This window comes from Macrobrachium nipponense, chromosome 21 (assembly GCF_015104395.2).
Source record: "Macrobrachium nipponense isolate FS-2020 chromosome 21, ASM1510439v2, whole genome shotgun sequence".
Taxonomy (NCBI): domain Eukaryota; kingdom Metazoa; phylum Arthropoda; class Malacostraca; order Decapoda; family Palaemonidae; genus Macrobrachium; species Macrobrachium nipponense.
Genome location: NC_087212.1, coordinates 72768661 through 72789839, shown reverse-complemented (window position 1 = coordinate 72789839; position 21179 = coordinate 72768661). Strand labels below are relative to the sequence as shown.

Genomic DNA, 21179 nt, shown 5'->3' with positions numbered 1-21179 from the left:
AAGCCAAGGTTAGAATTTATGAAATGGAGAGTCGGAGGGGGCTTGAGCCACCTCTCGTCGGTGGAGGTGAACTGTGAATGCTGAATGCAAATGAAGAAAAAAAAAGGTGGAAATTGTAGGAATGAGTTGTTGACGCAGTATATGTGGCATAAAGAGAACTGGAAGGGTGGAGGTGTGGAGAAAATAGGGGCGGTAAAAGGGTAGGTGAAGGAATAACGCAGTGTTCTGAGGTGGTTTGTTCCTGTGGAAGGAATTGGGGAAAGGATGGTGAGAAGAGTAAGTGTTGAAAAGTGTTAAGAAAGTACGAGAAATAAGGAGACTGGGAAAGGGCTGGATAGATGGAATGGAGGCGTCTTTGGAAAGGAGGGTGTTCAACATAGTACAGGAACCGAGTGTGTGCTTGCAAGTTAGAGGTAAATGGCACTGTGAGTATTGCTACTACTGGTTAGCCTTCTATGTAGATGTAGTAGCAGCTAATGTTGTAGAAGTTTACTATGGAGACTCATCCATTATTCACCCTCTGTCACGTTCAATGACTTAATGTTGATATATATGCATAGTATATGTAATCCTGCCATGCTTTGTGAACTAGAGGAATAGATTCTAGATCACCGAGTTTTGGATAGATCTCTAGCAGTGAGTGAGTCTTTATTACACGAAGTAAAGAAATGAAGTTTGTGTGACGAGTCTTTGCGTAGTGCTTTGGAAATTACACACTCTTGGTATTTTTTCTTCGGGAACAACCGTAGGATTTTCTTTGGAAATGTTTGCATTTGAGTGCATTAAAAAACATGCTGATTTCTTTTATATACACGTCGTCCTTGACGTGCTCACTTTCGTTTTAGTTTTCTGTAAAAAAAAAAAAAAAATATTGAGGTGGCTTCGTCTGTCCGTCCGCACTTTTCTGTCCGTCCTCAGATTTTAAAAAACCACTGAGGCAGAAGGCTGCAAATTGCTATGTTGATTATCCACCCTCTAGTCATCAGACATTCCAAATTGCAGCTCTCTAGCCTCAGTAATTTCGATTTTATTCAAGGTTAAAGTTAGCCATGATCGTGCGTCTGTTACCGCTGTAGGTGCCAACAACACAGGCTACCACCGGGCCGTGGGTTAAAGTTTCTTGGGTCATGGCTTAATTTTATGTATGCAATTACAGAAAACTCGTTTGCGCTGAATAAACTTCGCTGCATTTTTTACTTGGCTTTTATATCCATTACTTTTTCTTGTTGGGTTTTATTATTTTCACCTATAGTACAGAAAAATGATACATTTATATTATATTTTTGTAATCTTTAGGAACAACTGAATCTATTGCATTTGCGTTATAGTGTTCGGTAGCTGGAAGTCAAAGAATGATTTCCAAAGGCTGTAGTTTAAACAACGACCCCAGTTCAATCAGTCAGGTAATCAATACGGCTTACAGCTTTAATTGTGAGATTTTTTCTTGCATCAGCAAATTAACCTGGGAAACTTAAACCAAATCCAGTCTCATCTAAATGTTGCAGCGGGGTCAGAATTTTGCTTTAAAAATTGAGGAATGAACATTGGCTAATTTCAGATAGAATTTCATTTATCCAAATTATTAATAATTTTGCTTTCTTATCAAACAAGTAGATAATGAACAACGGTTCCTACTGGAAATGTTCATCCTTTAACAGTTGTGAGAAAACATTTTATTTTACTGAAGATTTTCAATGAAAAGAATGCTAAAGATTCCTTTCCAAGCAAATTGTCAAACATATTTTTACTCAGAAAATTGACGACAGAAGATTTTATCTTCAAACTAAATTCGCATCATGCTAATTTATGAACGAACAGTTTCTTTTCAAGGAAGGGAACTTTTTCCGGCCCTCAGCCTTTGGTGAAAGCCTTTTCTTTCCTTCTGTAGTTGATCAGCGGAAGAAATAAAGTTGTCTCGGGACCAGCATCTCGTCCGATCAGCTTCTCGCGCTCGTAAGAGAAACGTAGTTTGCGCGTAGCCTTGAATGTCAGGCTCATGATCGAAGGCTGACCAAAATGTCTGTTCAAGGAGAGGGTGATTCAGATTATCACTCAGCCATGGTTTTTGACAACTTGCCTTACTTTTATCTTGCGTTTCTTTTATCTTTACATACACAAGTATCGTATGTTTCATGGTCTTTTACGTAGCATTTCTCTAACAATTTACTGTTTGATTTGACCACAAAGTTATGGCGTCATGATTTTCTAATGATATTATACCATTGCTGCTTTCAGTACTTGCATTTGAGATTGAAAAAGCTTTACAGGAATTAACAGACAATCCATCGATCCGGCGCTCTATAAAAAGACAACGAAGTATTTGACAAACCTTTCCCTATAGTTCTGGCCGATACCTTCCACCGAGTCCCTGTTATTATGCTTACTGAAGGCAGTCTAGAAAGAATTCCCTCTCTGTGTGGCAGGTAGGTCTTGTACTTTTCATCAGGAAATCTTTTGCCTCGACATAAAAAGGAAAATTAAAAGTGCGTTTAATTGCATCCGCCCATTGACTCCTTTCTCTGGGTTGTTCCTAAAACCCTGTGAAGATCCGTCGTCGTTAAAGGCCGCTCCGTTTACTCTTTGCTTTCAAAATTGGTTCTGCCAAGGAACGCCAATGGGAGCGAAATATTCCAAAGCAGAATGAGCAGCGCTGAGACACACAGATTCCCGTTCCACCCCCATTTAGGGGGCGTGTACCGCAGCGAGATCTTCACCCCATTAGAGGCATTCACTCAAAGCCCAGAACCGTCATAACAAAGTAGGTGAATTATGATTTTCCAATATTTATCATACGCAATTTTCTCTTGTTTTGTTTCTCGCCTCTTCTTTCTTGGCTACTTGACATAACTCTGCAAGTCTCTTACGTCGTGATCATTATCTTATTGTTTTTTTCCAGCTGAGATGTGTCCAGTTTGAAGTGATTTTGTGTTAAGTTCATAATTTTAGATTAATCGACAATTTATGGTTCATCGTGTGTAATTTTCAGTATTAGTTCATCGTAAGAAAACTAGAACATATTAGTTATTCACCAAACTGGAAACTCCGTCTTTTAGTATCAAATAAATGGCGATATCTTTTAGGCAATCTTTATTTGCCGTAATATCTCCATCAAAATTGAAGAAATTATGCGCAGGGTAAACCGAACAAAAAAATTTTTTGCGTTCGTAAAAAAACATAATGTTGGGTGAACATTTTTACTCTTATTGGTGTTTAACTCGTGACGATGATGTCTTTGCCAGGTTAGTTGCAAAATGGTCAAAGGAATGATTTGGTTTGCAGAGCAATAGTTCTAAGGCTATAGAAGGTTCTGTGCAAGGTCGTGACCAGCGGTTCTCAACCTTTTTTGGCCCATGCACCCTCTCACCTTATGTCAGAATCTCTCTCTCTCTCTCTCTCTCTCTCTCTCTCTCTCTCTCTCTCTCTCTCTCATTTCTTCTCCTCTCTTCTCTCTCTCTCGTCTCTCTCTCCTCTCGTCTCTCATCTCTCTTATCCAATATTGTCTGCCCAGAAAAGGTGCATTCCAAATAATATGCAACAATATACTAACAGAAACTCACAAGCTATGAAGAGAAAGCCTAGCGTCACTTTTCGGTAGTGTAGGCCGATGCACACTACGTTTTGTTTGGTCTAAGAGCCAGTTTGAGCCTGCCAATCTGTGTTCACAATCACCTCCCCCCCCGCCCCACACCATTAACTCTGAAATTCCCCCGTGGTTGAGAACCACTGGGATTATAAATCGTTATTGTGAAGGAGATTTAAAGCATAGGGAAATGAGGTTCCATACATGGAAAAAGGTTCATTATGGGCATAAAGGAAAAAGTTGCAAGAGCTGCTTGAGGGGAGTCATTCTGATTGGTTGAGACTCAGGTTTATTATAAGACGGATAACTTCAAGACATTAACGCCATTTGTAATAAAGATTTTAATTAACAAATGATGCTAGTTGCTGAAATGATCTCGAGAATATACTTAATCTTATGGAGTATCATTAATTCGTACTATCTATCTCATTTTACAAAGTTTCTAACTTGAGGGTAAGTTTTAGTGCACCTTTGCCTCTATATGCGTGTTCCTTCTTTCACAGGCAATAATAATTACACAAATGCGATTTAATATATTCAAGCAATATTACCTGTAACAGGATTGGTTTGATTTTAATACAAATAGTAATAATTTTATGTATGAAAAAGGAATGGTAGTCGATTTTTCTCAGCTTTTATATTTTACATGATACTCATTCTTTTACATTGTAAAAATTATGTTTAATTATCATAAGCTGTCGAAATTTGGATGACTTTAAAGATAATGGTCTGATTGAGTAAATTATTTTTGAAATTTATATTGAAGTTTGAAATATTCAAAATTGTATCTTGTGAATAATTAACGTTTGCTTTTGATTGATGCATTTTTCATCAAATGCTTTCTAGAGGAAAATGTTTATCCTACCATCACTGTTAGAGTACCTTCGGTATTGTTCTCTTTGAGTGTTTTTATCAGCGCAAGTACTCTGTTTCCCCTTCGACTTGGAGCGTCAGGAAATGATTACCCACTCAGGTGGAAATTTCCTTCCCTTGGGTTATAGCACCGATGACACAGGGTACAAAGGGGACAGGCTGTTTACGGCAGCCCTGTTAGAGAACGACTTTACGTAATCAAGACGTTGTGCGTCACAGGGTTTTGCTCATGAGGCGAGAGGAAGCACGACGGAATGCGATTACAGGTGTACCTTCATACATTACGTCAATTATGATACACATATAGTGTAATAGCGTATGTAGCAAATTTAACCCGAGTATTTTTTATTTGTAAGAATATGAAGCCTTATGCATTTTTGTTCTTTGTTTTCCTCTGATGTCAAAAAAATATGGTGTAAATGTGATTAATTACTTTTGATATTTTTTTACTCAATTAGTTTTGATACTACGGAAAATCCTAGCAACTGACGCAGAAAATAAAGCAAACAGGGAATAGATGATAATAAAGGGTATATTCTGAACAAAGTTACATAGCATTTTGCAAGAATGCACAGTCTGGAAGGAATTCACAAATGACAATATCTGTGTAAGAAAAAAAAAAAACTGGGTACAATTTGCAAATATTGGTGTGGACCATGCATTGGAGCAGGAGATTCGGAAAGTGAAAGTTCTTGGAGGACTAAAAGGGATCACACAAAAGCCAGGGACACGAGCCTGGTTTTTTGTCCCAGAGATGTCTCGCTTATGTGAAGAAGATAAAAATTCAGCTGGTATGACTCATCAGTCACTGAAGCAGCAGCATGAACTTTCACAGAGTGTAAACCGAGAGAGACTTCACCAGTATAGAGCAACTGGAAGCTGTAATGAAAGAATACAATCCATTTAAGTTTTAGTGTGACCATTGTTGAATATTGTTAAGATATTGACATTAAGGAAGCAGTTGGAAAATATGAGTTTTCAAGCTTTTCAAGGGCTTGTTTGCCTCCTCCTCCTCCTCCTCCTCCTCCTCCTCCTCCTCCCATTCAATGTTAAAAGCAAACCCTTACAAAGATTATAGAATTTGCCTGAGAAATTGCAGGTAATGGTGAAGGAAGGCCAAGAGTCTGCAAAAAGTGAAGGTACCACACAAACTGCGGTGATGAACTGATTGAATCAGAAGCAGAGGGAAAGGTGATCATCATAGATTCAATGGTGATTGTTCAGCAACTGGCAGACACAGAACGACGTGAAAAGCTGCAGGGAATTTGCTGGTCTATACATTGGGAGTCTTGAGAAAAGATCTGCTACCCATGAGGACATACATCATGTATTTGACCATTATGATGGCATCTCACTCAAGCAAGCTACGAGAGATAGACGTTCAGGAAAGGTCAACGATTCTAGAAGCTATGTTTGTATGGACACAACACAGATAAGGACTCCAGTATCTTCTTTCCTCAGTAACACCAAGACCAAAGAGTACTTGACTCGAGGGTCCTAAAACACTTCATGAATGAAAATAAAAGTCATTATATCTACCCAAATCGGTGCCAGGTCATATCATGTTGACGTTGAACATCTCGCCATTTGTCAAGAGTAGGCTGATACACTTCTTCTAATGCATGCTGTCAGTGTTACTGTTCCTAATGCCACCATTCTCATGATGTCACCAGATACAGATGTGCTTGTGCTCGCACTACGTCGTTTCCCTAACCTTGGACCTAATAACTCTGTTGTTCTAGGAGCTGGAAGGCAGCAACGTGTTGTGGCTTTAAAGCCCATCTATGAAGCTCTTGGTCCTCAGTCTGCTGCAGCTTTTCCTGGGTTTCACTGTTTTACTGGTTGTGACACCAATGGGAGATTTGCAGGTAAAGGGAAATTAACATATTGGCAAGCATTTCAGGCTTCTACACATGTAAAAGCTGCATTTATTCAGCTTGGGAAAACAAACCAACCAACAGATGATACCAGGGCAAGACTTGAAGAGTATGTGTGCAGATTTTATCAGCCCAAGTCCAGCGTCAAAGATGTTAAGAATCCTCAATTGGAAATATTTGGAAAATCCCAAGCAGAAGCAGAAAAGCTTCCTCCAACTAAGCTATTTTGTGTTCTTATTACCAAGCAATGTCTAGTCCATGAGACAGAAGCCAAGCCCGTGATTCCTGCTCCAGATTCATATAAATGGAAGAGAGAGGGAAACACTTTGGAACCTGTTATTAAACATTTGAAACCAGCACCTGGTGCTGAGATAGCGCTAATATCCTGTGGTTGTACAATTGGAATGTCTAAGGGTTGTCCAACTGTTCTTGCCAGAAAACATGCATGACATTTACTGGAATGTGCTCATGTAAAGCTGTAGAAGAGTTGTGATAATACTGAGATGACAGTTTCAGAGGAATCAGAAGTTAAGTTACTGATGAGGAATATGATGAATACTTTTACACTGACCATGGTGAAATGCAAAAGTTTAGTTGAGTTTCACACATTTTCAAATCATTATATTTTTTTTCGGCAATTCTATACCAAAAAAAAATATATTTACTGTTCAGTAACCAGGTGATACCAACTTATGTATTAAAATGTTTTTGACAGAAACCTGCTATATCTAAGTAGGTATGATTATTGAAAAGAATTATGTCAGTTTTCTATTGAGTTTCACTTTTGTCACAGTGATATTGTACATTTTTAAAAGTTTTGTTTTATGGTTTGAGCCAAAGAATTTTCTTTGTAGTAATGAACAGCACATAAAGAATGTGATCGTTTCTTGTAGTGATAGTGAAATAACGATATAGTATATGGCAACTGTTTTGTTACAGTTGTCGTAATTCATCTGTGATTATTTTACAAATAATAGTCTCTGCTTTAAAACTTGTATATGATTAAGGTATGTTCTGTATGTATGTTTTGATTACAGGGATGGAAACAGTAGTCACACACGGGGTGTGAATGCTCGTATGATATATTTCTCTGTTATTTTAGTATAAAACTGAGTCTTTTGAAGCTTTTTTGTGTGTACTGTCTAGGTTTTGTGATTTTATGTACTGTGCTGAGTATTTTGAAGTGCTATGTTGCGATGTAGTATTCTGAAATGAGTCTATGCATCTAGAGACCATGATTTTTATCCTAAAATCAAATTTGACCCCAAAAATGGATGAAACCACTTGGAGAAAATTCGCACCATATTTTCTTTGTAAAGTTTAATACCTAAGCATCACCAAAAATTAGGGTGTTCAGTGTCCATCTTTTACAAAGTGAAAATACTCAGTGACACACACACACACACACACACACATATATATATAATATATATATATATATATATATTAAATATATATATATATATATAGATATATATATATATATATATTATTCCCAGATGGATGAGGTTTCTCACAATTTTTCACCCTTTTGGTGACGTTTAAAAAGCTGCCTAGCACCTAAGTAATTACTTATGTGTACGAATGGCAAATGGAGTTGTTTTTCTTTTTTTTCAGGAAATTGGCCTACATTTAACCCCTCCCTGTCACGGCCACATTTATTATGTATAAAGAAGAATCATCAGTGTCACCTATATACGTCATGTAGCCCTGTCGTGTTTGAATATTGAGCCCCTTCCTCTCCAAGACCTGTGTCACTATCTGCCTTGTACTTCCGAGGTCTTTCTCTCCTCCCTGCCAGTACTTCCGTATCTGTATGGTATTCAAAAGCAACATAAAGCCAGAGTCATTGCTGGAATCTCGTCGGGTATTTCATCCACTCTCAATGTATATATATTCATGCTGGATTTCACCCATTAGATGATATGCTGAGTTTGGAAGAATTTCAACGTGACAGTTGTCGAACGCTCAAAAAAGTGTCACACCAGCGCTTTTAATGGCCTATTATAATGTTGTGTCGCCAAACTTTACACAGGTAGCCAGTAATGTCGGCAAAAGTCGAGTGTGAATGGTTTGTGCTCTTGTGACGTCGACGAACGTTTTCGAGTTCAATTGTATCACCAATGCAAATAAATTGATGCCAGATAGTATGCTTTCGTGACACTACTTTTAGGCACGTCTTACGGAAAGACCTCAAGAATAATGTAAGTTGTCGATGTAATATACATAGCCTCTCTCGTTACTGTAACTCTTTGAAAACTCTTTGAATTTAGTGTTCCTCGTTTCTCGGGATTCATACAGCTATAAAGTACTTTCTGAAAGCACCCTTGGAGATCGAAGACACATTTGCCTTTGGGAACATTTTCCTTGGTAGTTATTCTCAGAGACTATGAACCCAAGTGTCTGTAGAGTCATATATTTACTCTTCAAATGATAATGACAATAATTAGACTTGATAAGGTGGGTTTTTGGGAACCGGATTTCAAGTAACCTTCTTTTGCGCGCGGGAAGGGTCAGGTGCCGCTGCAACAGTGACACTGATTGAACTGTTGAGGGTTGAGGTCAAACTGTAGCGAAGAGTAAAATTGATATCGGCAAAGATTATGTAACCTCTCACAGTTTAGATTTGATATTATTATTATTATTATTATTATTATTATTATTATTATTATTATTATTATTATTATTATTATTATTATTATTATTTTAGTTGAGAATATAATGTTCCGTCAGGTTACTGAATGGTTGTATATATGAACACATGAACAGTTTTAAGGTCCAAAAAACATGAAAATATATATCTGTATGGATTGTAATTACCACTTGATCACGTCTGCATCGAAACGGTCCATTATCTATGAATGAAAGCCCGATAGTCCGTAGTTACCCTGTACTCAAGATGGCTTGCGACGCAAACTCTAATCTCTTAATAGGGAGAGCGCATTAAGCTTAAGGAAAATAGCGCCATCCTTTTATAGCGGCCATGTCTTTCGTGTTGCTGAGCTCCTGGGTGCAATTTGCAAGTCTGAAGGATTTTGGAAGGGATCGCTCATGCTTGAAAAGGTTACTCAGACTCAATTATCAGCTTATTAGCCGGAATGGCGATACAGTCCAGTAGTTGAAACCTGCATGGGATGGCTGGACATGGCGTTTTTGTCACGCTTCTTTGTGTGTTTGTGTATGAGGAGCGCGTAATTATTTCTCTCTCTCTCTCTCTCTCTCTCTCTCTCTCTCTCTCTCTCTCTCTCTCTCATCCAGATTCGCATTGTGGTGCTACTTACAGTACGAACCCCATGTGTGGCGCCGCGCTGTAGTTGACACTAGAGGTTCTTTGCAGCGTTGCCTCTGCCCCAGTTGTGCTGCTTTCCGCCTTTTACTTTTCATACGTTCCATTCGTTTTCATCCTACCGTCTTGAACTTTTTCCTAGCTACAGTTTCATCTCCCATTTCAGAACGGGTCCCTCCCTCATGGAAGCCCCGAGAATCGAGAAATGTCTCACTGGTGTCGTTAAACTAAGTTTTGATTATAACTTGTAAGATGTGGGTATCTGTCTATCTCTTCTTTTCTGTAAGAGTAGATATCTCTTATAAGAGCGATTCTCTCTCTCTCTCTCTCTCCTAGATGGGATATCACTCTTTAAGAGCGAGTAATTCTCTCTCATGCTCTGTAAGAGCAGATCTCTCTCTCTCTCTTTCTCTCTCTCTCTCTCACTCTGTGTGTGTGTACACCTGTCTGTCTGTCTGTTTTTGTGCGAGTGAATATTTATGGCTACCGACCAACAAGGTATGAGAGGTAGAGCTGATCGATTCCCGCTCACTGCTGCCAGAGAGAAAAGCAAGGCTTTGTGACGGCCCACACAAGTCTCACTGAAATAAGGGTATTTTAGTCTACAGCTGGAAGAGTGGGGGGCATACGCTTCCAACATTGCTAAATTGGCTATTCGCAGAAACTCAACTCATGAATCGACTGAGTAACATTTCCCTGGCGTAGCAGATGAGATGGCCCAGCGTGTTTCGGTGCCTTACACCTCCCTAACAAATGCCAAGCTTTGGAATTCTCAACCTGCTGATGGTTTCCATGATAGTTGTGCAAAGAGCCAAGTCTGTCACTTCCCCTGGGGTTAAATTCTTCTGTTTCCGTCACCGGTGTAATATCTTCTTTAGGCTTCGTCTGCATAAGAGCGTTTGGTTCGGGTGACCATTTTGCTTTTGTCTTTTGAAGTATTGCAGTCGTCGGATGACTCTGCGAAAGTCAGAGCACAGAATAAACTTCTTGCGTGTTGAGTCGCGTTCTTGTTTAGATGTGTCAAAGAGGTTTCCTTCAGTCGAAGAAAAGAGCGGGAGGGTTGAGCAGCATTCAGGTGGTTGGTTATGAAATGCGTATTCTAGATTCCTGCAGCTTTTGACTGTTGGTAAGCTTATAGGTGGTATCATACATTGTGTCTTTATTTCGTATAACACCAATTTTCGACCAATGTGTTTTTGTTAAATTATTGAGTATATAAATATACTCATGTATATATGCACTTTAATTTTTATGTATATGTAATATATATATATATATATAGAAATATATATATATTTATATATAATCAAGATATATATATCATATTTATTTAGTTATTTATATCTGCTCTTACGAATATATTTTTTATATAAATAGAATTATATATATTATATTATATACTTATTTATATAAAAATATATTTGGCTGTAAGAGCAGATATAAATAATGAAATAAATGAATATATATATATATCTATATCTATATATATATATATATGAGAGAGCGAGAGAGAGAGAGAGAGAGAGAGAGAGAGATCTTACGTCATGTCGTTTTTCTGGGTTGAGTTTGGAGGAAAACCCACGAAGAAGGCTGTGTCACATTCGTGCTTTAGTTGCTGAATCTTGGTTGAAACAATGTACAAAAAAATTATACAACAGTCTTTGCTTCATAAACCCACACATAATCCCCGTGCGCACACTGTATCAAACACGTTTATCTTGCAAGCACTCTTATGTTTCCTGGATATTAAATAGTCTCCCTCTCAACAATTCCCTCACACCATCTAGTCATACACTTTTCACAAACCTATGTCCACCAATTTTTACAGATGACCAAATCATCTTAAACCACACTGGTACATCCTTTTACCTTTTCTATCTCTAAGCATCTCCCATATTTTTCACCTACTTATGCTACTTATAGTACACAAAGAACTCATCTCAACAGCTTTGATCTTTTTGCTGTCATTTGCACTCAGCATCCATGGTTCACTTTCACAATGGAAAATTGATTGAACATTTAACAAGTTTTTTGCACCTTCAAACACTTTTCCTGTGATTCACCTCTTCTCTCATTATACCATCATCCTTTATCTTTCCTCTAAAATACTTGTATGAATCAACTGATTCCATTCGTCTACCTTCCACTTTTAACATTCATTACTCCAACTTTTTAGTTTCAATTACCCTTGTAGTTGTAACTTTCCATGCCTACGTATGCTCTCATAGAATCTCAACTTTCTCCTGCAACCACCCTCAAATCGTTTCTCCAGTTTCTGCAGTTTTTCTTCACTGTCCCCACTCATTGGAATGTGATCTACAAACAGCACTCATTCCACACTCGGCTCACAACTCATTTTCTATTTTTAAACTTTGCAATCACATCTAATTACTTGTATGCCTTCATCACTCAGTCTGTAAGAATATTAAATAGCCACGGAGACAGTGCAAACCCTTTTCTCATACTTCTATTACGTTGAACGATCTGTTATGCCATCAAAATATTCGAACACATTTACTTTTATCGTATAAACTTAGGATTATTACCAGAAACTTCTCCTCTGTACTGTACATCATCAATTCCTTGCATACTTCCTCTCTGTTGTATCTATCAAAATCCTTTCCTAGGTCACTGTATATCACATAATTATAGCCCTTTCCCATTATTTTCAAACTTCTGACATAACTACTTCACAGTAAACTCATGATCTACTTATCATCCTTGTCTCAATCCACACTATTTTGACCATATGAGTCCTTGTGCTATATATTTATCTTTCGAAGTCAAAATCTTTCTATATACCTTCCTAACCTAACCTAACCTCCTGTATTCTGCCCTTATGATTTTTGCTTTACACAGTGGATGTCAGGGGGACTCCCCTTACTCATTCTTTTGGTATCTGTAACTTATCTAGTCCCTCCTTACAAATCCTTGGTCATCCACTCAGTCACGGTAACACCACCATGTTACAGCATCTCACAGATGATCCAATCAGCTTGAGCATTTTAATTGCTTTCAGTATATCCTCCTCATTCTTAAAGTAGCTCCTCGCACTATTGGGTCATTCAGCTCTCCCTCTTCCCATCTTCCATTCGCGTAAGATGTAATGCTTCTGTCCATTTGCATATTTTATTCTGAGAGTCTTGAAATACATAACATTTCATCTGTAATTCCATGTGTTATCCTCCACAAATTCTATGTGGATGACATATCATTATCATTTGCTAGGACTAAAATAACTATGGCGGAGAGAAAGCTACAACTGAAAATAGATGAAATTATTGGATGTCCAGATGCAAATGGATTAAAGTCCTCCGTAAGTTGAACCTTTACTTTGGAATTTTTTCTGCATTTAAGGAGTTCACCTAGACATTGCCATGTCTTAAAACCTAAACTTTAGGTGTGTTCAATATTCTGCAAGAACTGGCACATACGAGTACATCCATTTGGGTCGACCATTAGACTTGTAAGACTATGAAGCACAAATTTTATTTGAACCTTCTTGTGGATGTGAAATATATTCAGTAGCCTCATCCATAATACAGCAATGCACCGATCCCAAGCCTTTTTGTTGATATGGTAAAGTTACCTCTGTGCCTTCACTGACCGAGCATGAAATGTACTCGTATGTACAGATATTGGTTACGGAAACTCCTCAGTTCCCTTGTTTTTAGAACTGCTTCAAATAAATATTGCTTTCACTTTATATGATACCTGAAGCATCCCCCACCGTATTGTTTATAGCACAGCAGATTTAAAATTTCCTAAATTTGACAAGAAATGTGATTGGTGACTGTAAAATTTCCAAAACAATTACTTGGGAGTTGACACATGTGCCTTTCTGCAACAGTTTGAAAGGAGCTAAAAAATGATTAAAAACGACATTTGGTAAATTTTTAAGTAGCACACTGAAGAGCATGAAAACTCAATTATTTTATTGCTGGCATCAAATCCAGTGCTAACAATGTGTTTGTAGTAAGCAGCACAGATTTCATTTGTAAGGGTGTACTCGTGACAGGTTCAATTAAATTGAAAACATTCTGTGATGTGTCTCCTGGAAGTATATCGATATACCTGGGCAAAGAAAAACATTGATGTCACTTGCGGATTGACTATACACGTCTCGCCAGTGGCTTCTGGATGGCTGGATCTCACCTGCCTTTTTGCAGTGACTCATTAGTCCCTTTGACTGTAAAGAAATTGTTGGATGAGTGTCCCCAGTCGAGGGAAAATGAGACAGATTGTCGCCAAGGCTTGATGCGGAAAGGATGTCAATGTTTTTAAATTTGTTGCTGGAGCTACCCTCGTGTTTTAACATTTTAATTAAAAAAAAGTCCTTTCTATCCTGCCTTCCTTTTTCTTGCGGTTATTGACTACCCTATCCATTTTCATGTATCCTTGTAACATGTCTTTTTGTTATGTGACTGCACATCGTGTGTTTTTTATTCTCACTATACCTCTTGTTTCCTCATTATAGCTTGGTCTGGTTAAACTATTTTAATAGTAATGATAATGATAATAATAATAATAATCCTCAGCTTATCACTTTTTATTCCCTTTTTTAGAGTCCTTTTCCACAAATACTCCCTGATGATCCAATGACCCCGATAAGGAGTTTTGCAAACTCCTCTTCTACTATTTTTATTTCAGTTTCTGTGATCATAACCCATATTACTTGCCCTCGTTTTTTCTCACTTTTTTATGACCTTATTTCTCTATGTAACTGTACATTATCTTCATTTCTTTATGCAATTGCACTTCTTATTATCTCTGTTTTTTCATTCACTAAACTTCTCATTATCCTAATCCACCACATATACTGTTTTTATCCCCTATCCTACTATCTGTATCCATAAACACTCCATGCTGATCATATGACCTTGGCCTGGACTTTCGTAGTTTGCTTATCTACTCTGTACAGTTTCTTCATCTACTCTGTGCACCTCTGTGTCTCTAACACCAACTCCATAATTCGTCCATTTTCCTCTCTGGTCTTCACACCTCCTTATCAAATTCACTTGCCTTAATCACAGTTACAGCCACATTTTAACCCTCCCTCTCCAACTTGAACTTCTCTCACTCCTAACTTATCTTAATTTTTTGACGCCATTGTTATACAGTTTATAAAAAAAAAGCTTTGTATGGATAAAGACGGCAAAGGTACTTCATTTCTCCTTACGCTAAGAAAAGATCGTATTGCTCTTAGCTGATTATTGGTACCGTGTAATAGTTAGTTTAATTAAGATCTTCGATCACATTGATATCCAGAGAAATCGGCAACCAAACAAGCGCATGGAGCTGTCGCCACGAACACATTCCAAGGATGCAGTTATTCTGAAGATAATGAAGTGACATCCTGCATGAATATATAATTCGCTTCAGTACATGCGACTTGGACAGGGGATCGTTTCGTCTTCTACTTCGTTTGAGATAAACGGAGGCATAAAGTCCATATCACCTCCATCTAGAGGACCGTGAAAACTAGCCCGTAGTGTTTGCGAATGTGCGTAGTTCATATATTTTACTAATCTGTCGTAAGCACCTCAAACATAATGCCTGATAGCATCTGTTATCGCTTACGAACGTGTTTGATTTTATCAGTGAGTCGCTTAATGTATACCTGGGTGTACAGGGCGAAGCAGAAGTTTTAGATTATCTGTGTATAACTATAATACATTTGCAGCTTTTTTTTTTATGGTATTTACTGTTTGTATGTTACATTCATTTATGTTCAGTAGAATCAATCCTCTCAACACCACCCCCCCCCCCCCCCGTCATCACAAGATATTTACTAAAATGATGCGAAGGTATAATTTATTTGTTTATTCCTCCGATGATAGATCTTACTGTATTGTTTGTTACGCCAATGGATATTCTCCTTTTCAGAAACAATTTCGACCAGGCTCTGCAAGATACCGCCATTCCCTTTTTAGTCACACGCTCATTGCAATTTGATTGCTATACTGAGACGTTCGTAACAGCTAAACCACTGCAATAAGTTATGAGGCAGCAAGTTGTTATGCGACGCCAGTATGTAAGATGAATCAGTTAATCAGTCTTTTTCCAATTGATTTCGTTTTGATTTGCTAGTATAAAAGTGATGGCAGACGAAGCTAAGTAGTTGGCGATGGCCTGAGTGTAAGGAGATATTCGTTCCGTGGTGATATGTATTTTCTACTTTGTGCAATAAGCGTTTGGGCCTCAGAAAATCTCACACGAGCTCAGCACATGTATTTCGCTGTTGTTAAAGTATATTGGATCAGCTATAGGTATTAAATGATAAAGAACGTTATCGTTCTTAAGTACTTCCCCAGGGGTCTTGTGTATCAGAAAAAATACGTCATATGGTTGCTGGTATAGTGGTTAGTGTCTTGCCATGCCACTCAGATGTCATGAGTTCGCACCCTTGACATATAGCTGATATTTGAACTGGAGTCTATTTGCACATTATTAGTTCTTTTGTCTCCTGAATCCTGGGTTTCATATTTTTAAGTTGACTTCCGACTACGAATGTTTTTGCACAATGGTTCCTTTCTAGTCTCAAGTACCTTTATGCCCTTAGAATGAAGTCGTGAAAGTGGTATCGAACTTTGGTTTTATTTCTTAAATAGTGTGCAAGACTTTTTTTTTTAATTCTTTTTTATGTTTCTTTGGTGTTTCTTGACTGTCACTTATTTATTTTCTTTCTGAATCTGTCTTTCATGTATGGACATTATAATCTTGAATGATATTTTTGAAGCCCTTTCAGGCGTGTTCGAGGTGAATGATTGCTATTTTGAGTAAGGATGACGACGATCATTATTAGGAAACAATTATCATCATAAATTCTCCAGTAAAAATATTATATTTAGGATTTTTTTTCCTGAGCCTGTTCTGCTTGCAAGCAATTCCGCACATCGAAAGAGATTAATTTTGAAAAATTGTCCCAATTTTATAGGACTCCCAAGCTAATTTTTGTAATAAAACCCGTTCAGGATAATTTCATGGTAGAATGTGAGTGCAGCTCCTATCCTGTGATTAAATAGACCATGACATTAATATATATAAAACGGTATAACTGGCATTAATTCCTGGTTATTCAGTATCATAGGCTCAATGTGGATTATGGATGAAATGAATTAGCCCAATACTGAGATTTTATTGCTAACAATTCGCTTATTCATTTTAATACGAATCCTTTTTTTTTTTTTTTTTTTTTCCCTGGAAGCCCATTCCTCTCTGTCTCCCCCACCCTCTCTCTATATATCTGTCTATCTATCTATCTGTTCTATATTATACGCATATACACACACACACACAATGTAGCACGAAAGTCTGCGTGCTTGAGAACATCATAAAAACTTTCTTACGTGGATTTTAAGGTGATATATATAATACATATATCTATATATCTATCTTTATATATATGTATACCATAGTATGTACATCTGTGTGTAACGTATCATGCACCTATTACTTTTGAATAGGTGGGTCCAGGTGTTAAGATTACGATTTTCAATTGGTTTTTTGAGATGAAGTTGTATGCAAAGATCACTCGTGGTCTCATAGTTATGATGTTGGCCTCACAGTTCTTGTAACAGGTTGAACGATTCAAGAACATTGTATTCAATCCCATTGCGCCCCTGGTGACCTAAGAAGTGAATTGTGTAACTCAGGGGTTCTTAACCTCGAGATGATTCCAGACCCCCAATGAGTTGCCCAATATGGTTCCATGCCCTCCTTTGCTTAATTCTACTTAAGTCTTATTTGCTGACAATATAACTTGATATACTTAGTTGAATACATACTTTATGTATGAATATCAAGGAATAGAACATACAATCAAATAAAAAATAACAGGTTTATATTGTTATTTATTTACAAATTGTACCTATGTATAAGCTACATTGACACATTAAAATCAAATTTATACAGATATCCAGAGATCACGTTCCGTTCCCATTCCCCCAGCAAGTGGTTCTCATACCCCCCCCCCCCCCCTCTATATCTATATCTATATTCTATAATCTATATATATATTTATTATATAGATATATATATATATATTATATGTATGTGTGTGTGTGTGTGTTTTCCTTTTTGGGATGGATTAAGGTGTGTTTAGTCTGCTGATTCTCAGCAGGTGTTTTGGGATGAAATTTCTAGCCCTGTGCTCTTCTCAAGAAAATGGTATAGGCACTTTCTTTGGGGATAGTCTCCTTGGCGAGAGGTGGCTGATAACTAACTGGGACACGGAACATCCTTGCATATACAGTTTGTATATACATCTGTAAGTAGAGAAAAAAAATTGTCTGTGAATATCGACTGAGAGGCTCTGAAAAAAGTTGGACGGTAGCTCGAGTTTGCATATTATTATTAATTTTTTTTTTTAACTACTGTGAGCCACGTGCGTAGATAGTATGGAGTCTTTCCAGGCTCTGAGTAGATGTTATTGGGGTAAGCGTGGAAGATGAATCTAAATAGTCTATTAAAGATTAAGGAAAAGGTCAAATGATGGTATTTATGAACCGGAGCACCAAATTTACTTTCAAAATTTCAGACATTACTTTGGGAAGATGTAGAATTTCTTTATAGTAGGAATTACTCAAAACTCTTGCAAAACAGTCATGAAACTTTATATTTTCACTTACCTTCTGTTTTCACCTAACTACCAGGTACACAGTAAATTGGTCAAGCCCGCAGTTGATCCTAAGTGAGTTCAATAAAAAAAAAAGATATCAGGTGAAAACGCTAGATATTTCCTATTATGACAAGTATTTTATTGAGTCTTATGTCTGTAATTTATTTTTTCAAAAAAGAAGTACTTCAATTTGCACGGTTCAAACAACATTTCGTGAATTTCTAGCTTCCAATTAAACAATTGGAAATTTAATGAAAGGGGGTAATGTGGAGTAGTGTTTTTTGAGAAACTCCGTCACCAACCCCGAACTCTTTAGGAAAGCTGCTGGATGATTTTCCCCAACATGGAGGCTGACGCTGCTTATTCTTCAGCTGCATTTCAAGGAAGTCCTGTGGAAGCCTCATAGTCTATGTGTTAGTTCGGTATCATGACAGCCATCTTCTTTTTGTATTGAGGGTTCACGAATACCGAGGAATCTGGTTGACGTCGAAGAGATTTGCTGGAACTGATTGAAGCTGACTGATTGTAGTATTGGTTTCAACCAAGCTGGGTTCAGACATCAAAGGCCACTGACGCCGATGTTACCGGTATTAGAATTTTCGAGTAACCGATTCAGAAGCTCAAATATTTTGTACCATATAATGGATATGCGGCTTAGTCATTGTAACTTATATCCTTTTTGTAATTAAAAGAAATTTTCGAGCCAAGAGAAAACCCTACTGTAATGGCTTGATTAAGTATAGAATGGCTCTCTGTTCCAAGTTGCCTTTATAGTATAACGGCTTAAATTGAAAAGGTATAGAAAGTAGCTACTTTTTCGAAAACCGTTCATGAATTTTATTTAAAAACCAAATTTTATCCTAGCTACAATTCTTGGAAAGGATTGTAATATAGAGCAGTTATATATTTTTATGAGGGAGGCGGGCCTCCTTAACCAAATTTAAATTATACATAGATTGTCTATGTAAGAACTTATATATATGAACAAAATTTTTATATAATATATTTATAGGTACTTTTATATGAAATTTATCAATTAAAATTTTTATATTTAATTTATTTCGGTGTCAATTACCCAGATGTTGTGACGCCAGATATAATACACAGTCAATCAATCAAATGTGGTTTCTGTTTTGCCAGAGCAGCGTAATATTAAGCGTTTTATAATTGTGGTTCATGTCGGAACTTTTACATAGTTCCACAGATCTATGATGGTCAAGTAAATCCTGGTATAATATAGTTTTGAAATGGAGGTTTCAATGTTTGGCATCTCCTAGAGAGAGTTGATGAAATGAGCGCTTAGTGCAAGTCATGTGGATGAGGGTAAGTACTGCAGCTGCAGAACTCGAAATGTGACTGTTGATAGGTGCAGGAAACCGGAATCCCCTATCAAAGTATTCTCACTGACAGTTTCCTTACAACCGGCAGTCATTCTTGATAGCAAATTTACTTATTCTATCGTTAGGAAGACTTTTATTATGATTTGAATATTGTTCCCCAGTTGGTTTGTTAAATTAAAGACAGAAACACCGCAGTTTTATTCCTTTTTTAATCTCCGATTTTAGTGTTAAACTTTGATACCGTAAAACAGTTATCTCATAGTGTATGCTATATACCATTTTCCATAATTGTGCTTCATCATTTGCATTCAGATCTTCCCTGACTGTGCCATGCACCTGGTAGTACTAGATGTGCTGTTATTTCGAATAGTCTGGCATTAGTTTCTAGATGTTTGATTGCATAATTTTTATGATGTGCTATGACCAAATCGTGGCATATTCTTCCTAATCTTGTAGTTGCATCCCTGGAACTTTGGAAGTTTATAGCATCTTATGTCCGATGTTATTGTATTTTTTTTTCTTTTCGTTTCAATTGAAACCACTTTCATTCCTCTTTCCGAGCATATTCAGTTAGAGCGTTTCAGTGAGATTTCCTTATGCAAGCGATTGTAGTTCCCATCTGGTAAAGGAAATGATTTACCAATAGAAAGTAGATCGCTATTATTGAAACGTCAACAGTAAATTACAATGTAAGAAGAAAACCAAAAAACTCTTATTGCACAAGCAAATTTAAGTTGATGAAATGGTTATTCTGAACAGAAATATGTACACATCGAGTTAAATGGTGAAAACGACTTGCTTAGCAAGTTCTTAGTCCTTCCGCATGTTCCATGTGAATGCGTGCGCAATTTGAATGTCTCAGCTGCTATTAGGAGGATTAATGATTAGTAGTACTAGAATAGTAGCAATTGTAGTTGTGTCGCGTAAGAAATTCTTATTTATTGAAGGTTCCTGTGTGCATCATCTGCTTGGGAATAAGTTCTTAATTCCCACACAATTTTTTTTAAATCGTATAATATAACATATGATAGTGATAATTTTAATAGTAAAAAAATTATAATGATGAAGTTTGAAGAAGAATGGGGAATGTAGATGTAAACTTATATAAGCGTATCGTCGAGTGAGCCCAAGTCACTTGTCATATGCAGAACAATCCGACCAAAATTGGTGAGAATCCGTCAACTCTTTCAAAAATGGAATCTTGACAGTCCCCCTACAGCCAGAGGGATTAAAAGTTCACGTGGAGTGCCTCCCCCAGTGCCATATAGACCTTGCCCAGGACTGTGAACCTTGGGGAAAATAAATGAAATAATAGAGTGGTTTGGAAGAGCAAAGTACTGTTGAAACAAAGACTGGAAAAGCGTTAAGATATTGTCTCTTCTTCATGAATTTCCTCAAAGTACCTATAGTTGTAGCTCTCTAGTGGCGCATAAAAGAATAGATACTTTGTGTTTGCTCTGCTTGAAAAAGCCTGCATAATTTTGAACTTCACCTACTTGTCGATTTACTGAAAGACACTGGAGTCTGGAATCAGCCGGATGGATAAGTTCTTCTTGACATTCATTTCCTCTGTATATCCCTTATCAATTAGTCTGCCCTTTTC

General features: G+C 37.2%; 1 protein-coding gene across 8 annotated transcripts in view; it reads left to right on the top strand.

The window, feature by feature from the left end:
• LOC135198163 (uncharacterized) overlaps positions 1-21179 on the top strand; it is a 904910-nt gene that overhangs the window by 167355 nt on the left and 716376 nt on the right. The gene's annotated exons all lie outside the window — the stretch shown is intronic.